This window comes from Metopolophium dirhodum, chromosome 3 (genome assembly GCF_019925205.1).
Source record: "Metopolophium dirhodum isolate CAU chromosome 3, ASM1992520v1, whole genome shotgun sequence".
NCBI lineage: Eukaryota > Metazoa > Arthropoda > Insecta > Hemiptera > Aphididae > Metopolophium > Metopolophium dirhodum.
Genome location: NC_083562.1, coordinates 222195 through 244940, shown reverse-complemented (window position 1 = coordinate 244940; position 22746 = coordinate 222195). Strand labels below are relative to the sequence as shown.

Below are 22746 nucleotides of genomic sequence, written 5' to 3'. Positions count from 1 at the left end.
GTTTCGTAGCTTTTTGAACGATTGAAAGGTAATAAATTGATGAAATCACTTCATAAAAACGTTGAAATCAAAAACTTCAAAATGAATCAAAATTGGTTTAATACTATTACAACTCTGGAGTATAATTTGATTGGGCAAAGTAGCTGCATAGTGCCGTACATTTGATTAATAACAATTTGAACGTAAACATAAACATTAAACAATATATAGTTACAAGCATTATAAATACATATTGAGTTCGGTTTTTGTGTAAATAATGAAATAACATAAATATAAATAAAATAAAGGTCAATTAATAAGAATTATGTTTGTAATGTATAAAAATATAAATAAAATATATAGATCAAATAAAAATAATTATTACATCCTTATGAATTTCGGGTAAAAATAAATGTTTATCACATCTATTCGATCAGATTTAATTAAACGGCTTGACCAGAAAACCCTGAAAAATAAAAATAATATTCTTTGTAATAATCCTTTAAAACAATTTTAATAATAACAATTCAAACATCCCGATGGTAAATAAAATGAATTTAAAACGAAAAAAAAATCAAAGCAAATAAAAAACGCGTTTTCATTTTACACATATACCGACTTCCAACGAAACGCGCTATTTCTCGCATTGCCTACCCCAAAATATATTGTGTCTGAGTAAGTTTTGAATGTAGTCGAACTGCACGTTACGTTCGTACGAATTTGAATACACGACAATAAAGTATAAACTATAAAGTAAAAGCGGTAAACACTTTATATTCTTTTTTTTTCATTTTTATCGTAAACGCTCTTACGCGCTAATGCTCTACAGCGTCGGTATAATAAAATATAATTTCAATAATAATTTGATATTTACTGTAGGTATGCAATATTATATCACGTAGGTATGTAGACATTTTAATATGTTAAAACCGTCAGTGTTTTATAAACGTTAAGCACGCATTTGACATAATATGGTTTTCGGCGAATTTAGCTCGGTACGAAATATTATTTTGTTCGATTAAAAAATATATAAATATACGAGCGCATGGAATTTGAAACTCAACGAACCGTTAAAATCAATAAAACAATTATTGTTATATAACCACAGTAAAGCTAATATTTGAAAACGTGGAAAAAAAATCGTAATATGCCTTTCTGCTTCATAGACTTTTGTCCACAAGCATTTATCAACCGTGTACAGTGTATCCTCAAAATATCGAGTTCAATATAGTATATCGTATTGTCGAAGCAATAATAACTTATTATGATCCGGTTTTTATCAAACGCAGACAGAACACAAATGTTATTGTGTTCCAGAGTGTTGCATTATTCAATCGAAAAATATAGTTTGTTGCTTCCACAAGTTGGTGTTGAAACTCGTCGTGACAATTTATGTTCTACGAGAGATTTGCTACGTCAGTATTAAACTAGGTCGTATTATATTATATTATATAGGTACTGTAGGTATAAGTGACAAGTACCTACACAATTCTAAATATATATTTTATAATAAAACCATGTGATATTATAATGCACGAACAAAGGTTCAATATTGGGCCGTTTGTAATGTAAAAATACGTATGTTTCCGAATGTAAGAGCTGTTAAAAACGAACATTCTGAAACAGACCGTTACGCAAAAGGTTTTAATTGCTTTTTGTATTGTTATAATTAATTTAAAGTAATAAATACAAATACAATTGTTTTTGTTTTCCAATACCAGTTTTTAGTTAGGATTAAAATACTTAGGTATACACACACAATAGTAAAGATTAATTTTAAATGAACTTTATTATTTAAAATTGTCAATAGATGAAATAATTTTTTTTTTTAGTGGTGCCAACAATCGACTTCAGTAGCGTGGAATCATAGTATTAAGAAATAAATAATAATAACAATAAGAAAAAAAAAGAAAATAATAAATTCTTTTCAATCTGCTTCACAGACTCAAAGAATACTGCAGAAGTAATCACGTCAAAAACAAATACGGTACAAAAAAAATAAAAAATAGTTTTTTTTGCACGGTCTTAATAAAATTCCATTGTCTATACAACGATAATCAGAAAAGTATTATGCCATAAACAAAAACGAGTATTTGTCTAAACGGTTTTGATAGATAAACGTTCGAAATAATAATAATAATATAGTCTCGTAAAATAAAAACAAATAACATTCTATATAATATATATAACAATGACAATAAACGAGAAGTGCATTAGTTGCAATTTTTAATAGCCCGGGCAGGCAGGGTTGAATGTGCATATGACAAACGCACAAACACGAACTTCCGCTGACCCTCGCTGGCTGGTGATATGCTCCCTTGGATGATTTCTGTTTCTTTTGAAGCTTAGCATATAATATAATCGCTCAGACCAAGTGCACTTGAAATGGATATTATTCCTGTCAAGAGAACGTAGTTGGATCGCTGCCAAATAATGTTTTTCGTTTAGACACACAAAGCGTTTCATCGAGAAAATTTAATATACATTCTGTACTGAACGGCCGCTAATAAATCACTGAACATTTACCAGCGCTTTCCTCATATTTAAATGACATTTTAATGGACAGCGGAGGAAATTTGATGTCAAGAAGGATATTATCAACAGTACGTTTTCAGGTAAACAGAAACTTAAGACAAATAATCCGGACAGAACTAATCAATAATTATATAGAATTTTCAATATGATTTATTCATTTTTATTCATACTACTATCATGTGTGTATGAATTATAGATGCACATATGAATTAATTAACAAACAAATTATATTGGCTAGATCTGATTAAATTGTATACGTAGTATACTATTCTTCAATGCGGTTGTTACGGGGAAGGTGTTTAAAAATATTTGTTTTTAAACAGTTGATAATCCGCAATTTTTTTATAACACTGTATCTAATAATAGTTAGTTAATGATTAATATTTTCGCCTTGAAGCAATTAATTTTTACTAATACCTATAAAAGTCAAATTAACCTTGATTAAAATTTGATGCTGAATAAATTGTGGCTTAAGTTTAAAAGCAATTCATCAAAATATAAACTGTATTAAATATAATACATATTTGATATTAAAAAAAAATATGGTGGTAAAAAACAATCTGGTTTATAAGCAGACAACTAGTCGGAAAGTTTAAACTTCTATCACCAGTTAAGGACCGGAAAAAGAAAAACGTTTACTGTCTCTGATCACTGGTCTAACTAATATAACTGATAATAGCTAAGATATTAAGTTAAATTGATTGCCAAAGCTTATATAGATGCGATCTAAAAAACTTGGCAGTGCAATCAACAATATCAATGTTTCTCTAAAATAGATAACAAAAAAAATGTTTGATGTCAAAAAATCCTCAATAAGTTGAAAATGAGGTGTAAATACGGTGTATTTTTCTATACATACGTGTCTCAGTCGACTTTTCAAAAATGGTTTATAACGTGCCATCGGAATAATTTCAATCATATAATCACAATAATTATATTATTAACGTTTGGCTAAATAAAGTCACGGGTATTTCAGTATTTGATTCGAGAACAATCCGTGAACCACATAACAAGAATGATGATATTAGATAGACAGTATTGGCAACTAAAATCTGAGAAAGGTAATAATATGATTATTCTGCGACAAGATTGTGAAATGAAGATGACATTTAAGTTGACTCTCAGCTGTAATTACTGAGAAAATCTAATTTTGCTACCGGATTTTCGTGATGGCGTCAGCAAGTAAGCAAGTTACATCATATACTATTATAATAATATAATACTAACTGTGCGATACTCAGCAAGGTGATAATAAATAGGTACACCGTGATATAAATTACTTTTAACGGATCCATTATGTTTTTATAGAACCATTATAAAACGTGTATTATTTCGTTTACATTGATTATGAATAATGTACCGTAATGTGTTTTAATGATCGACGAATATAGGCGTAGGACGCATATAATTATATAATATTAATTTTTAATTTTAACGAAATAATCTACATGGTAATCTGATCCAGTCTCAAAGTTATTCATAAGAACTGTTCTATAAAAAAAAACTCATTCTTTTTTAATTTCACAAAACAATTAAAAGAAAATTATTATTCTTTTGTCAAGTCTGTATTAAAACTGGAGAACCTACGTATTATATAGTTTTGCTTCTCCAGGAAAACCATTAACGATTAAAAACAAAAATTCAGAATAATAATATACACAACGCCATGAAATTATTTGGGTATACTCGTAACAACATGTAATCATTATATTTTGTTTTCAAATATATATATGACGTATTCTATATATTATATAGAAATTACAAATACACAGGTGCACACTGCACGCATTATTTATTTCGGTATCTTACGGAAGCAATAAAGGCTTCTCAATCAGTATTACCTTTCGAGTCATTCTAGTCTATAGTAAAAATAACTAAAAAATATATATATGTATAAGTACGTCGACAACGACGTATACGAATTATAGCCATCCAAAATGATGGATCTCGAAATCCGATATGGGATAATCGTGGAGCTTGAACGAGATTGGACAGATTAAAAAATTCCATAGAGATTTGCGTGGTAATGGTGTAGGCGTAGAAGTGGCGACGGGGTGAAGGTGGTATATGTGTGTGTGTGTATGTTGGTGAGAGGGAGTGAAAGTGGTGGTAGTGATGGTATTTGGATGCAAAAAGAATGTGGCGGGAGAGGTTAGTGGAGCAGAGAAAACCCGTGAAATATGGCCGTGCACGGTTTATTGGATTGACCGGAATGAGAGAGACGCGGGGTCATCCATCACCCGGAACGGGGTTCTCCATTGCCCGCGCTCTCTATATGTTATATATGTATATATATAGAGCACGAAGAGGGGTGAAAAATATTAAACTCGTGGAAATATAATATAAAACACGGGGCCGCGGACGAGTGGGGTGGTTAGAGATAGTGACGAAGAGAAAGAGAGAGAAAAGTTTGAATTTCATTAAAAATCTCCAACAGATGTATATAATATAAATATATACTATATGTTTGAGTGAAATTATATAGATATAATATTTATTTGTACATAGGTGCGTATACCCTATGCGTAACAATATTAGCATGACTAGCCAAGTATATTATTATAGTTACGACCGAGGATGGCAAACAACTGAAACGTTCACGTAACGAGTAATATTTTTTAAGAGTTAAGAATTAAGGCCTTGCTACGGAGAGTTCTCTCATCGATACTCCAGCTACTAATTTCTATTGTAAAATAAATTTCATATGTTTAGTTTTCGGCGTCAATATCCTTCCTTCCTTAAGATCACCTTCACCACCATTACAGTTCCTGCCTGAGGCTTTTAAGCCTCGAATGAAATTTTCATTTTGACTTCGGGAGTCACATCAAATATTCGTCATCGTAATTCAATTGCAGTGCACAGGAAATATATATATATATATATAGAAGAGGGGTAGAGGTAGAGGAATCTCTACTGTATAGAGATACGAAGCGTGTGGGTGATATGGATGGAGAAAGTGTGTCGACGAGAGAGAAAGAGATGGAGTGGAAGAGACTGCGTGGTTGAGAGATGAAAAAAGAGATGGAGTGGCGGTTGCATAGTATTAGCATCGAAGGGGATCACATTCGTCGCATAATGGTGTTTTTCGTCCCGCACGACTTTTATGGTTTATTTAAATTTTCCACTTCACCCTAAACCACAGTTTTATTTTTTTTGCGTTCTTATTTTACATAAAATAGAAAATAAACAAAGTTTGTTTTAAAAATCACTTTGATGAACGCACATTAAAACGCAAACAGTACGGGGGTCCGTTGTTGTTGCAGCTAGTATACGCAATTTTTACGACCAACGCAAACATCGATTACCAAAAACTCGGGGTTCGAGACTCGAGAGTATAGTTTTTTTTTCCTGTAGAACTCTACCATGATCCTTACACATGCAAAATAATATGACATAACGTCACATCAATCTCGAGCCGATCCGTAATTATATAGAATGTATCGATTTTGTTGTAAAATGTAAATTGTAGGTATCGTCGTTTTATTTAATTAAATATTAAAATAATATTAGAAACAAAAAATAATAACACTAAAATCTTTAGTTACATTTAAATTTTGATGGTGACACCAAAGTATCAAACTGTAATTTTGTTGTCTATAAATTTGAGATGATTGAAAGTTAGGATTACCAATTGACCATTGGCATACGTGGTGGTACTAACGTTTTGGATTAAGGTCATTAATGTCGATCTACTATGTATTATAAATATTCCAAAGAATTAGAAGTAAAAAAACGAATAAAATCTTTTATCGGAGACACAATCGTCAATAGTTCAATAAAAAACGTGACACTTTACTTTTGTGAACTGATGACGAATGACAAGAAAGAGACCCTCTGAATGGAAATGAAAAATAAACTTTACGTTTCCTAATGATGCATTTCTGAACGTCAAGCATAATGATTCGAAATGTACAAACGTTTATCGGATTTAGATTTTTTCAATCAGAATAATTTAATAATAAGGTATGAAGTATATACTTGGACTTTTATGCATACAAACTTACTGTAATTTATTTTTGATAAGCATCATTATTTACGTCCTATTATGCCATCTTTCTTTGTTATCGATTGATTCGATAGTAACGAATTTAATATTTGATACTAATTGAATGAGATGTATTAAATATACATATTTTATTATGTCTCCAAACAATGCAAAAGTCACCCTTAGTTTTGAGCAAGAAAATTCATATTTTATGGTTAGTTTTTACAAGACTTTGAGTTATGGTTATATTTACTCAATTAAAAATGTATGTTTAAGACAATATTTATTTATTTTTTATTATTTGTTAACCCGCGACAACTTAGGCCATTGGTTCGTTTTTAACTGTGGGGGAGGAAACAGTAGGTAAAAACACGTGTGTGTAGATTTGGCAGATTTTCAAGTGGGCACCCGTAGGTATATGCCATGTACGGGTGGGGCATGGCGGCACTTGTTCTCCGGACACCGTGACTTGCCCGAAGAAAAATGCCGCCCATGAACCGAGGTTCGAACCAACGCCGGTGTGCGTCACAACCGACGCCTTAATCCGCTTGGCCACTCAAATTATTACAGACGAACTTGGTGTGTCTATTTTGCCTAACTAAGCCGCCGTGTTAAAGATTTTAATATTGAGGAGCGTTCTGCAAAACCAAACATGAGAACATAAGCCCTTGAATTAAAAATTATAATATTATGTATGATAAAAAAAAATTATGTAAGACTCACCTGAATAAAAGTTTTTGTTGTTTGGCTCAATGTTAAAACTCAGTACACGTTAACAATACCATACAAGAAATCTGAAACAAATAATAATGGCTTGTAAAGAATAGGTAAAAGTGATTTCATACTAACAGGTGAAATGTCTTAATAAATAAGATTATGGAATAACAAAGATAGCTGCTAAAGGCAAGGCCGACTGTGAATTTAACAAATAAAATATGTTTGACACCGGCTGTTTGTTAGAATTTTTGCAATTCGCGTACGATTTTCTATGAATGCCACGCAGAAAAAAGAAAAGTAAATATAAAAAAATACGACCAAAGGAAAGGACGGATAAAAACGATTATGCCTATTGTGAAACTTGAGTGTACACAATACGGTCAAGAAGTTTACCGCATTTCCAGCTCAATGGCATTTGGTCTTTTTTATCCATCCACATTGTGAAGTTTTGATACGACAACATTGTGACGGATCGAAATTTGTGTTTAACGATTTTATTTTCTTGGATTAATGCTAAAAATCCGTATACCTGCGTTTTTTCTTTTTATTGTGTGCCTTAACCTATTGAATGTACAAGAAAACCCATTGTAGCTCTTACAATTAAAGATATAAATGGGAAACTTATGAAAAAGAAACATAAATAAAAACATTTTCTATTATTTAATATAATATAATTATAAATATATTATTATATAATCACAATTTATGTAAATTCCTTAAATTCTACCCATTTATATATGTTATACATTTTTGTCGGATAGTTGAATCAACATTTATTTTCCATTATTTGTTTCACCAGCAATACCATAACAAAAATATTGGTCTCGATTGGTTGAATTTCTAGCGACAACATAATATCATAATATTATAATACAGAGACGTTAACACCTCATCAACAGAAATCTTATCCCAAAGGATTCTACATACAATGCAATGCATGTAAAGTTAATTTTATTTATAATGTGCGCTCGATATACTACGCATATTTCCCTGGTGGCCGCTACAAACGACGTAATACTTATAAAAAAAATGATAACCATTACCTTATCACGATAAAGACGAGAGTGTTTTAAGATGATTAAATTTTACGTATCTCGACGACAATAATTAATTATAATATAACGAATGGACAATATAATTAATTTAGAAATGTTTACTAGCATAAAAATACACACACGCAATTGGGAATTGCATTTCCAAAGAACGTGAAGTCGTATTTCATGCTCATGAGGGATTTGTGTTTTTTAACCAATCATAACGAAATAAAAGTTTCAGCGACCTAACAAGTTGAGAAAAAAAAATATTATGATAATATTCAGAGAATTAAGTTAAAAGCGTGTTACTTTTTCAACGAAAACATCCATTTAGCTTACATTATTTATGCAGATAATTTATTCAGCTGTTCAAATAAGTTGGTAAAGTTTTAACAACTCGATGTAAAAATAAAAAGAGGAAATAAAAGAAAATCACGCTATGCGCAGACCTTAGAAGGGTTTTACTATGCACACCTTTGGCTGTGTGCGAAAATATTATAATCTAACCGTTTCATTTTTTTTTTTATTCATTTTTTACCAATACGCAGAATAGTCCGTTTGCGTGATACATCATCAGCGCCGGTTTGTATTTTTAAATTTTAATCCATGTAATACGCGGATTGAATAATGCTTTTACGACATTTATTGAATTAGCATTATGCAAAGTGTTTTACTGATTGTATGCCATACAGTTGTGCATAGTAATATAATAAATAGGTACGCAACGTGGACAATTTTGCATCAGATGTGTTAAATTGGATGTTTTTTCAGGAAGTACTAAGTACTAGTAATTTATAAATCTATTAATTGTATACACACGCGGGTTATATAAGTTATAACACTTTTATAATTTGTTCTACATTATTATTATTAGTATTTATTTTTAATGAAATACGTCATATTCAATCAGCTTCACGTATAATATTTTAAATAATGATTTCAGCTGTACAACACGAATACGAAGAAAATCGAACCGATAAAATATTTTCTTATTTAATTAAAAACAAATAAATCGCAATAAAAACAACTTTGTGATCGACCTTTTACCGGTAAGTTTGCCACCCTTGCTTCTTATTTTTAAATTGCTTCCACTCGGCAAACTAACTTTTTATAGTAGGTTGCACTTGAATAAATTAATATTTTAAACACATTTCTGTTTGGTTTTGATTATTTTAGATTCTGAGCGGAGTGATATTGGTTTTACAATGTCGGGTTTATTTTTGTGGCTAACAACACTTTTAGAAACAGTAAAAATACATTAATTTTCAAATTGGAGGTTAGTTTCTGGTAAAAAATTTGATGTAATTCATAATTTGAGATGTGAGTGAGATAAAAATTAAAAAAATTCTAATACTTTTCGGGAAAAAAAAGTAATTGCGTAAAATTAAGAATATAAATTCACACATTTTTCAAAATCAATTTTTTTTTATATAATAAAAAAGTAATAAACGTAGACTTGAACATTTCACCAGTTATTATCATTTTCTAAACATTATATCATTATTTACAAACGAATTTTGATTTTATTGACGTTAAACATTTTTAATTTTTTTAGTTTTTTATTCGTTATTACCTCATATCTTAAAGTTGGTTATTGGCAAACTAGTTTATTGTCAACGTTTAAATAGAAATAGCTGGATAACTCGACAATATTATTGACAACGATTAGAACTAAATAATGTTTTGTATAATAAAGCACATAAATGTACTATGGATTTCACCATTTATTTTAATTAATAGAGTTATGAGTGGATACAAAATTGAACAATTCATACATGATTTCTCCTTTTACTTTGACTTTGGAAATAAACCATTGAATAAAAATATGTACTGGTGTGTTAACGAGCAATATGTGTTGAATAAACATTAATTATAAATTGTATACGCATGAGGAATAGAAAATAAAGGGTTTTTTACTTAAATAATAATGATAATTTTTTTTAAGCGAAAAATATATTATAAATTAACAGGATGAATAAAACTTTTGTATCCAAAGTTTGTGGCATTCAGATTATTTTAATTATCATTATTTAATGACCTAAAAAACCTAAATATATAGTAGGCAGTTCTGTACTTTTATTCAATTTAAGGATTTTGGATATATTTTTATTTTTTTTATACTCAAACTCACATAGACAATGTTTTCCTGATTTCAATTTTGTGAAGTATCACATCGACACTCATCGATAAAAGGCTTTAAATAGGTCGTATATAATAGATGGGATGAGTTGTTAGAAATCTCATGTGGTCATCAATTTTAAACCTTAATGTTAAGAGCGGCGTACCTAATAGTGATAAACTGTGTCATCCGCACCATGTTAACTTTCAAAAGCGTTTATCAAATTTCAGACATTTTTCACCGGACATTTTGAAACTAATACACACGTTTTTATCGCATTGACAAAGTGGAAATCCAATATATTTAGAAGCGTTTTGCGTGGTCGTAGATTTGTAGCATTTATTTACGTTAAAATCCATAAAAAAAGTATATATAATATATAGTGCTGAGATTACATATTTTAAGGGTAAGTTCCAAGAAAATAAACGAATAAACAGAAATCAGAGCTTTGATTAATCGACAGGTGAGTAACGGCCTTACCCACTAAGAAGGGCAGATAAAAATCGGAGGGGGATACGGAGAGTCTCTTTGGTAAGTAATATGCCCGTTAAACGGTCCAAAAGTTCATTATCGATTCAAATAAATAAATAAATAAAAATAATAAAATAAACACAGAGCTGACCAAAAATGCATTTTTCAAAAAGAACCTAGTCAGGATGTGGATCAAATGATAAAGGAGCTTAAATTCCCTTGGCTTCAACGGTGTAGCTATTAGAGCTTGACTGCAGCGGCGAGAGGAGGATCGGACGGTAGTTTAAAAAACGTGGGCGAGGGGGGACAAGATAAGCCGAGTCGAGAGAACGAGATAGACGGTAAAACGTATACAGATAGGAATGGAGTTGAATAATAATATTAAAAAGAGAAGAGTATATATAGTAGATGTAGCAAAAAAAAAACTGTACAGTGGGGCCATCCATCATTTCGTGGCCAAACCAGCGAAAACAAAATGATAAACCGAACTCGGGAGAGTTGTGCGAAAAATAAAAAATTTCCCCCGTGATATTATGCAGTCGTGGAATAATTGCAACACCGTTCATGCCAATGGTCGAAACGTTGCAGTTTTACGGGTTCATTAGAGCAGCCACCCGTCTGCAATCAATGCTCGTTCATTATCTTGTCGAACAATGCATGTGTGTGTATTTGTGTGTTTTTTACCGACCCCTACTCTGGAATTCGTGACGAGGTAATACGTTAATTTTTTTTTACGACAACAATTTCCCGACGCGTTTGCGAACCGTTTTGTTCGTAGCGTAATCACCCGTGTGTGTGTATTTGTTTACGATACAAATTGCCCGTCTCGTTTTATACACGAAAATCCTTTGTGTGCACGGAGGTAGAAAAAAAAATTACTAAGCACTGCGTGTGACAAATACACCCATCGACAGAAAGGTTATACGGAGTGGGGTAACACAGTAGGTCTACGTTACACGCAAATTTGTTTTGTTTTGTGGGTGTTTTTTTTAATGCTACGTATATACAGACATTATTTCCCCCAGCGACCGACCGATTTTAAAGTTTATTAACGAGTTTCTGTTGCGCGTATGTACATTATTTGTGAAAATTATTTGATTGCAAAGTTAGTTGTATTGGCCAAGACCATTTTAGTTGGAAAAGTATTTGTCTCGAACTTTCTGATTTACGACTTTCGGCCAATTTCCACAGAATTTGGCGGGCACGGGCTTTGAGTAGAACCAATCCACCGCGTAAACTGTAGTTTCCAACAAATATTGATCTAACGTTGCAAAATATTAGATTTCCACTCGTAAGGTTTTAGTTATTATTTTATTTTTTTTATCTATATGTGTATAAAAAAGTAGAAGAAACCCCCCCGTCTATATGTAAGTGCTCTGTTCTATTTTATTCACTTATTTGTTTCCATCTGGGAATAAAACTTTGTCACCCGATACGATTCAAAAAAATAAAATATTCGTTTTTGTATGGATAAGATTTTTGTTTACTAACAAAACTTAACTATTTTTAGACCATTTTGTTTGTTCAAGGAAGCATTATAATTAATACTCATAAAATATTATCCCCGTGTCTAAACATATATTTTACCTATTATACACGCTTTTTTTTGTCAACTCTTAGTTGTAATTTAGTGTAATGAGAAAATTATTATATTTTAGTGTAATTTATAACGTGTAGATATTGCAATATGCAAATGAAAATTCTGCAAAACTACTGTGATTGTATGACACTTAAATAAAAACGACCACCAAGTACAAATTATAAAAAAACTTAATTTTAAATATTTTTTTTACAAAACTATTTGCTTCAATAAGTGAATTGTACGTTTTTATCTAAAAATATTATTTATTATTCGGCTGCATCATGAACATTGATCGTTTTGTATACAATTAATAAATATTTTATAATAATAAGCAACGTGCACAAACGCAAACGCAAACGTTTCTTTATTATTATTATTATTATTATTATTATTATTATTATTATTATTATTATGATTATTTATCAAATCGATGATCTGTTCATTAAAATTAATAGATACTTTAAAGTTTAAACTCGTGCTATAGAATTGACGAGGTATGTATTGTGTACAGACAGCACAAAATTATTACAATAAAGTTTTGGCGCGTTTTAATGCGCTAATAAACATCGTTATGACGCAAACTGCGCGCTTACAACAACGTTAATTATTATCGAACTACAGTGTACAAATCGCGTCTATATTGAAATTTCACGAGCGAAAATCGCGTATTGTTCGAAACGTATTTTTAACAATCAATTCGTCGGCGAAAACGGTACAAAAACGACACGAATACGCGTCAAACACTCCGCGTGTTATTGTTGTACATCGGGCAACATTTGTCAATGTGCGTCCGCCAGTCCGCGTGTAATATCAACGCACACAAACGCCCTGTATAAATATTAATAATAATAATATACTTTCGTCGCGACGAAACTTATAATATATCGAAAGGATATTATTATAATGGATATCCGTAGAATTCGAAAAGGCGTATACAGTTATGCACATACCTATACATAATGTGCGCCGTTTCGCGTACGTCGAAGTCGTTCTACATTCCCACCGATTAACATAAACACATATATAAGTGCTATGCATATAATATAGGTAGGTATTATATATATATATATATGTATGCAATGTATGTATATAGTGATACGCGACGGGCGTGCGGGAAATCCGACGTGACGTTTGCGAAAGGGTATTGGTTTCGCGCGACGGGTCGAGATGAAACGATATAATATACGGTTCGCCGCGAGAGCACTAGGCTAATGCATAACATTCTCCGTCACTGTATGTGTGTAACAATATGTTTATACAATATATATATTGTTAATATACATGGCATACGGACTTGTATACTGTGCAAACGGAGACGGTTGTTTTATACTATTTTTTTTTTTTTGTTTGAACTTGTTTTATAGTTTAATGTAGAGAAACTGTGTATGGTACGTGTCCGACGCATGATATGACATCATGACATTATTGCAACACAGAATATTATGTTACTTACCCATACGCATTATACAATATTTACAAAAGCGTGCGCGAGGAAAAACTTTGGCCAAATGAAAAATCGTCGATAGAAGTTTTCAATAATTTCGATGGTAACACGGTATAAATCGTCATTAATGATAGTTCCACAACGTTCACTCGACGTTTGGAATTTTTCCGGGTATTGGGCATTAGTACAGAAATTCATTTTTTTAGTAATACGGAACACTCTTTAGCTCGGAACCATATTATCACTTCTAAATCGTATTAAGACCCAACATAATCCAACAGTATGCCTCAAATGTATTATGATTCTCGTACAAAATAATATAAAAGCGTATAGTGTTGAAAAAATATACGAAAGCATTATCGTACACTCATGCCGTGCTCCAAGTTATAATAACCATGTCTGTCCCTGTGAAGTCCAATATCTTCACATATGATCATTGGTATGATCTACGTTAAAAAAAATATACCCCTCCCCGAAATTTGTTTTCAGTTACGAGTTCATTCGGTTGACCGCGTCGATAAAAGCCGTTCGAAATGCTATCGGTTTTCCCACTTTGGGCGGACGAACGACGGACATAATAATAGTTTAATATTATATAGACAGTCGGAAACCCGGGCAACAACCCATTCTCTCTGCCGTAAGACGTCGCGTTGTTTTCGTACCGTTTTCACGATTCGACGACGACGGCGAGTGACGAATGAGCGGAGCCGTCCTGGTCCGGGTAAGGGTTGAAAACCGCGAAGGTTCTGTGCAAAGACGGTCTGCAGAAGTGACGGAAAGTATAAGTTCTATACATCCTGATGCAGTGCACATAATATATAATACGGTGCGCCCAAACGCGTATTTAATACGGGCGGCCACGATAATAATATAATATGTATATAATCTTCCGCAGCAGTGGCGACGACGGTCGTCGTTTTCATTTGTATTAAGTGTTAAGAGAGTGAGGCGATCGATAAGTCAACCAGCCAAACTTATGTGTGTGTGTGGAGGTTTTCATCACGTAAAGTCGACGGTGGTTAAGGAGGGTTCGGTATTATATAGTTGTGGCGGGCGGGGAGCGAATTTGCAAAGTCAACAGGATCAGTGCGCGTCTCGCGGAAACTCTGAATAGGTTTTTTCGGTTTTCGATATGTGTTTCCGCAGAGTGCAGCTGCCCCTCCCCCTTGTTTGACTTTCGGTTTATTTTTTTTCCTCCACACACGTATTGTTTATCCACGTGAGCGCGCGCCCACGTGCATATTATACGTACGAGTATCCTTGTATTATACCTACCCGGCAATGCGCCGACCGAGAAATGTAATAAACTGAAAACTGAAGTAATCGTGGCGATAACCCAAAAGTTTGTGCATCGCTCAAGACGTATTCTCCGAAATAGATTATTAACTTTGTTGTTGCGCATCGAATATATTACAATAATAAACAGTAGAAGGAATTTATATGTGGAGGAGTGTCCGCTTTCAGGGTGTTCTTTTTCGATACGTAAACGGAAATATATTAAACGACTGTTGCGTCGTCACAAACCGTTTTGAATTTTCACGTATAAGAATAAAACGTTTTCTCTGAATAACTGTTTGTCAGATGTCAACAAATGTATTTAATTTAATTGTTAAGCTAAAACCATTATTGATACGCGTATGGAATTTAAAAATTAAAATTGACAATTAACATAAAGCCAAAATGTCGGTGTACGGTAAAAGCTATTAATATATACCTAGGTAATATTATGATGTACCTATAGGTACTTTACTTTGAAGTTTGAAGTAGATTATTTTTATTCAATTAAATGTCAAATAATACACAACTTATTCGAAAGACGTCGAGAAATTATTGAAAATCGAAAAAAACTAGATTATACACAAAGCTTGACTGTTTAATTTGTCATATACCTAATTGAATATAAATAATAATAAAACTCAAATAATTAAAGAAGAATTAATAATATTTAATATTGATGTTGACTTTTCAGGAAAAAAAACAATAAACGACGAATCACAACGTTAACATTTTTAATTAAATATTATTTAACCATTCGAGTGGAACGTTATTGAATATCCAATAAACTTCATCTCAGAAGATTTCGCTTAAAAAGATGAAACAGATTGTTGTATACTTACTAAAGTGTTTATTAAAATCCATCAAGAGGTTCAAATAAAACGTTGTCAGTTAAAATGTAACTAAAGAGATCATCATGAAATATGACGTTGTACGAGCTAGTCTCGATATAATATGATAATATATGTGTGTTAAGGAATAATTTTGTTAAAATCTGATGGTATAGTTTTCACAGAAAAAAAAAACACACACGCAAAGTACGGTAATAACATTATAATGCCCGTGATCAGGAAACCATAGTTAAGGCAGAGTTAACGGCACGTAATTTGCATGTGGTCGGTCACTATATGGTCAACAGCAAAATTAAATTTAAATATGACTAAAAGACAGAAAAGTTTTTGATCCTCTGGTGCACTTGACAAATTATGTTTAATAAATTAGCATACATTTTCCTCTAATATATATTTATTTATGTTACTGTTTGTACAGTTTTTTTGTTTTGTTTTAACCAATGTAAATGCATTTTACAAACGTAATCGGATTAGGCAGAAAGCTATTCTTAAAATTGCTGAATTCATAATATTGACGGGATGGTGGAAAGGACTACATTGTGTTGTTATTTGAAGTTGGAAATTAATTTTACATAGTTGGAAACTACGTTGTAATAATTAGTGTGTTCGGTAACTCTAAAACTTGACGGTCACTTTATGTTATGCAAAAACTAAAATGTCAAGACTTTATCAAAAAAAAATTTATATATACCTACTCTCACAACAATATGTGTCATGTTTAATGCAATGTGAAACTGAAGGCAAAAAGTACTACATTTTTTGTTACCAGTATATAACTCACGTTATCAAAAACATCATTGTCTGTGTTTGTTGCTATTATATTACATTAATATTATTAGTGAATATATTTTATTCTAAATATAAATTAACATAATATGTGTGTTATAATGTTACTATAGTCAACATAATAGTGATTAACTTTTGTGTTATTGTTCAATCCAACAATACAATATTTGGTTTTTGTTCGTTTATTATGCCATCTAAATATACATATAGGTCAAACGCATTGAAAATGTATTATCTTATAGACAGTAGATTTATAAGAAGATCTTTTTTATTTTATTCACATGCTGTACCGTAATACTAATTAATACAAACCATATTTTTAGTTATATGGAAATATAATGATCACAAGAAATTATTGGGATGATATAAAGGGATGATTAGTTGTAAATTATAAATAATAATTGATAGATCCGTAAATAACAGTGTATTTATAACTTAATAACTTATAACTAAATAAATATTTATGGACTTTCATGTCTGGAAAATTAGCTATATTACTAAAATGAATATAAAAGAACAAATAAGAAATGTAAAATTTTTTTTTTACTTATTTACATATTTTGTTGGCTTAAACAACGATAGTTGCCAAAAAACTTAAAAAAACATTTTAGAATTTAAATAAGATAAAATTTTGTCAAGACAACGCAGCATTCGAAAACTAGAAACCTACCTATAATTTCTCGACCTATACCTACTTGAAGCATAAAACTACATAGCTTTTCAAAGAATAATTATATTGCCTGGGCCTTTTATTGGATTAAAAAAACTTTTCTTTAAAATGTTTAGGTTTGTAATTTTTTTTTTATCGCATTATTTTATTATAAACTTTTCAAATAATACATTTTCGTGTCTTTTCGTATAATGCGTTGTAGCCATTCGTGTGTACTAAAAACCCGAACAGAATGAATAAAAAAATGATATACAGCTATTGAGTTGCAGTAAAAATTTGCATTTAAAACTTGAAAATGTGTCTTCTGTTTTACCACTAGACAGTTTTCTGCTTAACCGTAAACGATGACAATGAAAGCGAATTAATGACACGAGACCTGTTTTGACACATAACATTGTAAATCCGGAGATTAAACTTTTTTGGGATTAAAAAACTCGTCATACCGGACACACGAAAAAACTGACAAGTATCTCGGGCAAGTTTAGTAAATGATTCGAAAACATAAAAAGAAACACAGGTTACAAGACAAACTAAGCTTTGACCGTTCAAAAATAAAAACGTCGTGAACAGAATAATAAGGACAACAATGTTCGATTTTACCATTGAAACCATGATGTTTAATGATTTCTTTTCTTTAGTTGTGCGAAACATGCAAACGACAATAACTGTTGAACTTGTTTTTCATTTCACGTGAAAACATGGGTTCGTTTACAATATTTTTCGATATTTATCGTACGATTCTTATTATTCGTTTTTGTTTGTCTGTCTTTTAAAAAGAAAATGTATTTTGTTACTAACTATACTGAAACAAGTAAGTTGAGTATTTCACCTGTTAAGTCTATGTATCGCCAAAAGTGAATATTAATATATTGAACTCTGAAACTTTTTTTTTTTTGCTGAGCATATTCTCTTATATTATTATATCAATAACTATTATTTAATAACCAATTTGATATTTTGGTATACAAATAAGAGATGAACTCATATTTCAATATAAAATAGCATTGTCAAGATAAAATTTAGAAGAGCTACGACGCATTTAATTTTTAATAATTTGATTTATCTTAACGAACTTGAAACACGGAAAAGTATTTCAATTAAAATATGTAAAATATAATAAAACTAATCCAATTTAAAAACCGCGGTTTGGGCATAGTAACATTATTATTTTCTTTACACTTGGCGTAGTGTATAATAAAACCAAAAATGTATACTTAAGTATTTTAGTTACATAATTTTATTTTGCAGTGGTTTGTTCGAAATTTATTTAAAAAGTAATTAATATTGTCCGTTAATTAAATTAAGCACACAAATTAATTAATATAGAGTTGAGTAAAAATAAAAATGATCATAATAAGCTCTAAAAAGTTTTAGTTCGTAAAACTTTACCATGTCTCATGGAAACAGATCGACACAATGATATTTTTATATTTAAAAATTTGAAAAACAAAAAAATAGTTATACTTTTCGAACTCGGGCGTACATGCTGGAAAAAAACCCATTGCAGCCATAGAAACACACCCCGAGCTGCAGCGCGTTTATGTGAATATTTTATTTAGACCGTATTTTGCGTCACGTCAGGCAATTCACGAATTTTTTCCCCTGCATACAGTACTGTACATGAACATATTGTACGATCTAAATATTAATATCGTACCAACACGACGACTACCATATCGTCGTTGTAATATCACATATTACGAGACTTTGACGTCTAACATTCCTCGCATGCACTGACTATAGATACAGGATATATGCGCTAGTGCAGCCACGTGCACCGAGTGACAATAATAATATTATACAGTAATTGGCAAAGTTACACCGGTGTAGCGTCAGTGTTGGCAGTGGATGTGAAATATCATAATATTATACAACATAAATATTATTATATAATACTGTATCATGCTCTGTATTACTACTGTATCACAGAATAACCACATAGGACACGTCTTTTCGAGCATTACAATAGTATTCTTATCATGTTGGCGGGCGGCGCATTTGCTGCACCAACAACTTGAAACAGGTGGTGCCTGTACAGTGTAAACGGATAGTTTCCATATTGTTCCGCTCTTCTAGCGACACCAAATTGAAAAAAAAAAAAACAGAAATAATTATTAAAATACATTCGTATTATAGTGAAATGCGTGGAATAAGATTAAATTTATCAACCACGGTGTCTGTTTTGCAGATTGTTCTGTGGCACTGTCTCCACACGAATCCAAAACTCAATTTTATATAAATTCTAAATACAGCTTGTTTTTGTTGTTATACACTAAAGAACAATCCACTGTATATTTTGAAAATGTAAAAACGAAAAAAGTTTGCAAACGGTTATAAAAAGCTTATCAGACATAATATAATTATATAATACGTCATAATGACAATTATATCGTACATAGGTGTTGTTCCGGGAAGAAATGGAAATCAAAACTGACGCTCCTCCGGGTGGGTCAAACGTCACCGGCAGTAGGGGTTTATTTGGAGGGGGTCGCAGTTTAGTATAGAAGGATATGACTTTTGGCCCCCCGACGCCCGAGGTCTCACGCGATTTCCACCATCGGCAGCGGTGGTGGTGGTTGCGGAGACTTCGTGCGGGGAAATGAGCCATGGTGGTGGCGGCGGCGGACGCTTTACAATGGGAACGTAATTTACGATCGCGTCCCAAAGGTGCCAACCGACGAGCGCCACGCCGCGCTGTATTATACAAGAAGGGAGACTGCCGGCTGCTCACCCCCGAAAACTTTGCGGGCTCATTGTCCCGGCGAACCGCTCGTAAAACTCCAGAGTCGGATGCGACGACTGCGTTCCTGCGTTGGTCTTGTTATACGAACCGATCCAAAACATACCCCCCCGCCGCCGCCGCCGACGTACGAAGGGAAGAACCCGTAACAATAATAATAATAATTATTATTATTATTGAACTCGTCCGCGCCGCTAAGTCTCTGGAGACGGGTCAAAACCAGGATGGATATATGCAAATGCCCGTAATACGAATATCATATAGGTACCTATCTATTATAATATATTTAAACGCCATAAAACGTATAAATATACAGGCACGTATCCGCTTAAACATTTTATACGCACCACGGCAGTGTCGTTATAACTCTCTGGCGACCGTGTGCGGCCGTAACCGTACCTATATACGACAAAAAAATGTGTTTTATTATAATATTATGTATAATGATTTGTAACGTTGCTGAATATTATAATATTGCTGTCATTCCAAAGTTCTCGCCTAACGTCATACCTCCCACGACCTAGCTAACCTAACCTATAATTATTATCGAGAGATGGTTGTACGATGTTTTCCGTCCGTCTGAACCCTGCACCAATGTATATTACAATATTATCGCGATTCGCACGGTAGATATTTAAAACATGATATTATTATGTACACACATATATTACATAAATACACGCATTAAGAGGGCGCACTATATTAATATATTTTTTGGGAGGGGGGGGGGGGTATTTTATTTTATTTTTACGGATAACCGGCGTAATTGTACCTAGCTTTGTGAAATAATTTCGTTCGGTCGCTCGTTCTGCGTAAACAATTTATGAAATTATTGATTATTACTACTTATATATATACCATTCAAATTTCAAAGTAAACAAGCAATTTTAAAACGCACAAAATAAGTAAAAAAGTCTGTTAAGTCCACACGTGAGACGTTAATAGTTTCCAGAGATTAGCTTTTAATTTAATTAATACCTAATAAATAATGTATGCTTGTGGAAAATTATTGTTATTAGTCTTCTAACGAAACTCCAGTATATTTCTAGTCTGAATTTACGATGTATCCATACATACATTTATTTCTTTTCAAAGTGAACAAATGTTTAGCAAACAAATATTCAACGTAGAGAAATGAAAAAATGTACTTTGTTTACACAGATTGTGGAGACTGTTTTAATCAAATAACATAATAATATACGAGACTTGTACCATGTACAAATAATATAATAATGTGCAACGGTAGTTCATTCAGACGTTTTAAACATTTTCAATTTAAAAACGATTGCGAAATTTCAAGGTTTAAATGTTAATATAAACGAAAATAATAAGTAAGCAAATTTACCCAACAGAATAATTATATGCTTTACACTTTCAAATGTCACGAAATCTACATTTTGAACAAGATGATGCTTACGACTTGAATATGCGCCGTGAACAACATTGAAAACCAAATATATAAATAAAATTTTTTATAGTCTTAGTAATTTCGTGGTGAATTAATTTCTGAAGAAAATTAAATTCGAGAGTTTCGTAGTTAAATAAACGTCACAGCACCGTCAGTGATCCCTACAAAATGTATATATATCATATTATTATATAAACATCGAATCTGCTTCGTCTTCCGGCGGCCTATAATGCGTACGCATTTATACATATACTTTAGGTACGTATATATTTACGCGTCTTAAGTCAAACTAAATACTTGAGAGCGATGTGATTATTTATTAAACGCCACTGCGCGTGGCGATCTTTCCCCGTGGCTGCTGAGGTGAAAGAGATTAAACAATGATAATATATAATTTCGTCTGCTTAACTGTCGTTCAACGTCGTCATTATTCTCACCGCTACACTTTTAAATCGCAAAATATACATTGTACACGGCGTGGACATTTTTTTTATTAATTTCATTTCTCTGTTTCATATTTAATGTTTATATCAAGCACGACCGTCGTCATTATATAATATTAACGAGGGATCTGAGGCGATTCACGGCGCTGATAACGACCCATGCATAATACATTATGACGCCGAGAAATTCTTAATTCTGTCTATAAGAAGAACGAACAAACAAACCGACGGCGGCGGCAGGTGCTCCAGTTCATCTTCATTTATACAATAATTCCAAACGTTTTCTGCGCGCTCGGTTATGGGAGAAAAAACAGATAAAACGCACAAAATATAATTAGTTTAGTTACGGTCAGAGGAAATCCAACGAATTTACGCCGTTCAAAAGTGCGCGGCTCGACAATAGCAGCCGAATAGAACGATTTCATTTCGATTTCATAACGCGCCACCGAGTTTTTGTACCACAAGTTTACACTTGTTACTGTACTTCAAAGCCCGCGGTTATTGATTACGACCACTGCGGCAGAGCGATTGGAGTACATGTGACACGGGACGAACCGACGATATCGTCATTCTACTTGGCACACACACACACACACACACACACACACCGATATTTACTTCGAGTGCACATCGAGTAGGTGCTTTGACGGATGATAACATTTCTAGAGATCGATAATAACAGCAAAACAAAGTATTCGTAAGCCGAA

General features: G+C 32.2%; 1 protein-coding gene across 2 annotated transcripts in view; it reads right to left on the bottom strand.

The window, feature by feature from the left end:
• LOC132941481 (semaphorin-2A-like) overlaps positions 1-22746 on the bottom strand; it is a 383061-nt gene that overhangs the window by 298031 nt on the left and 62284 nt on the right. For both annotated transcript variants that reach the window (XM_061009566.1, XM_061009567.1), the window contains exon 2: positions 7223-7293. The gene's annotated coding sequence lies outside the window, so the exon portion shown is untranslated. The remainder of the gene's footprint in view (positions 1-7222; positions 7294-22746) is intronic.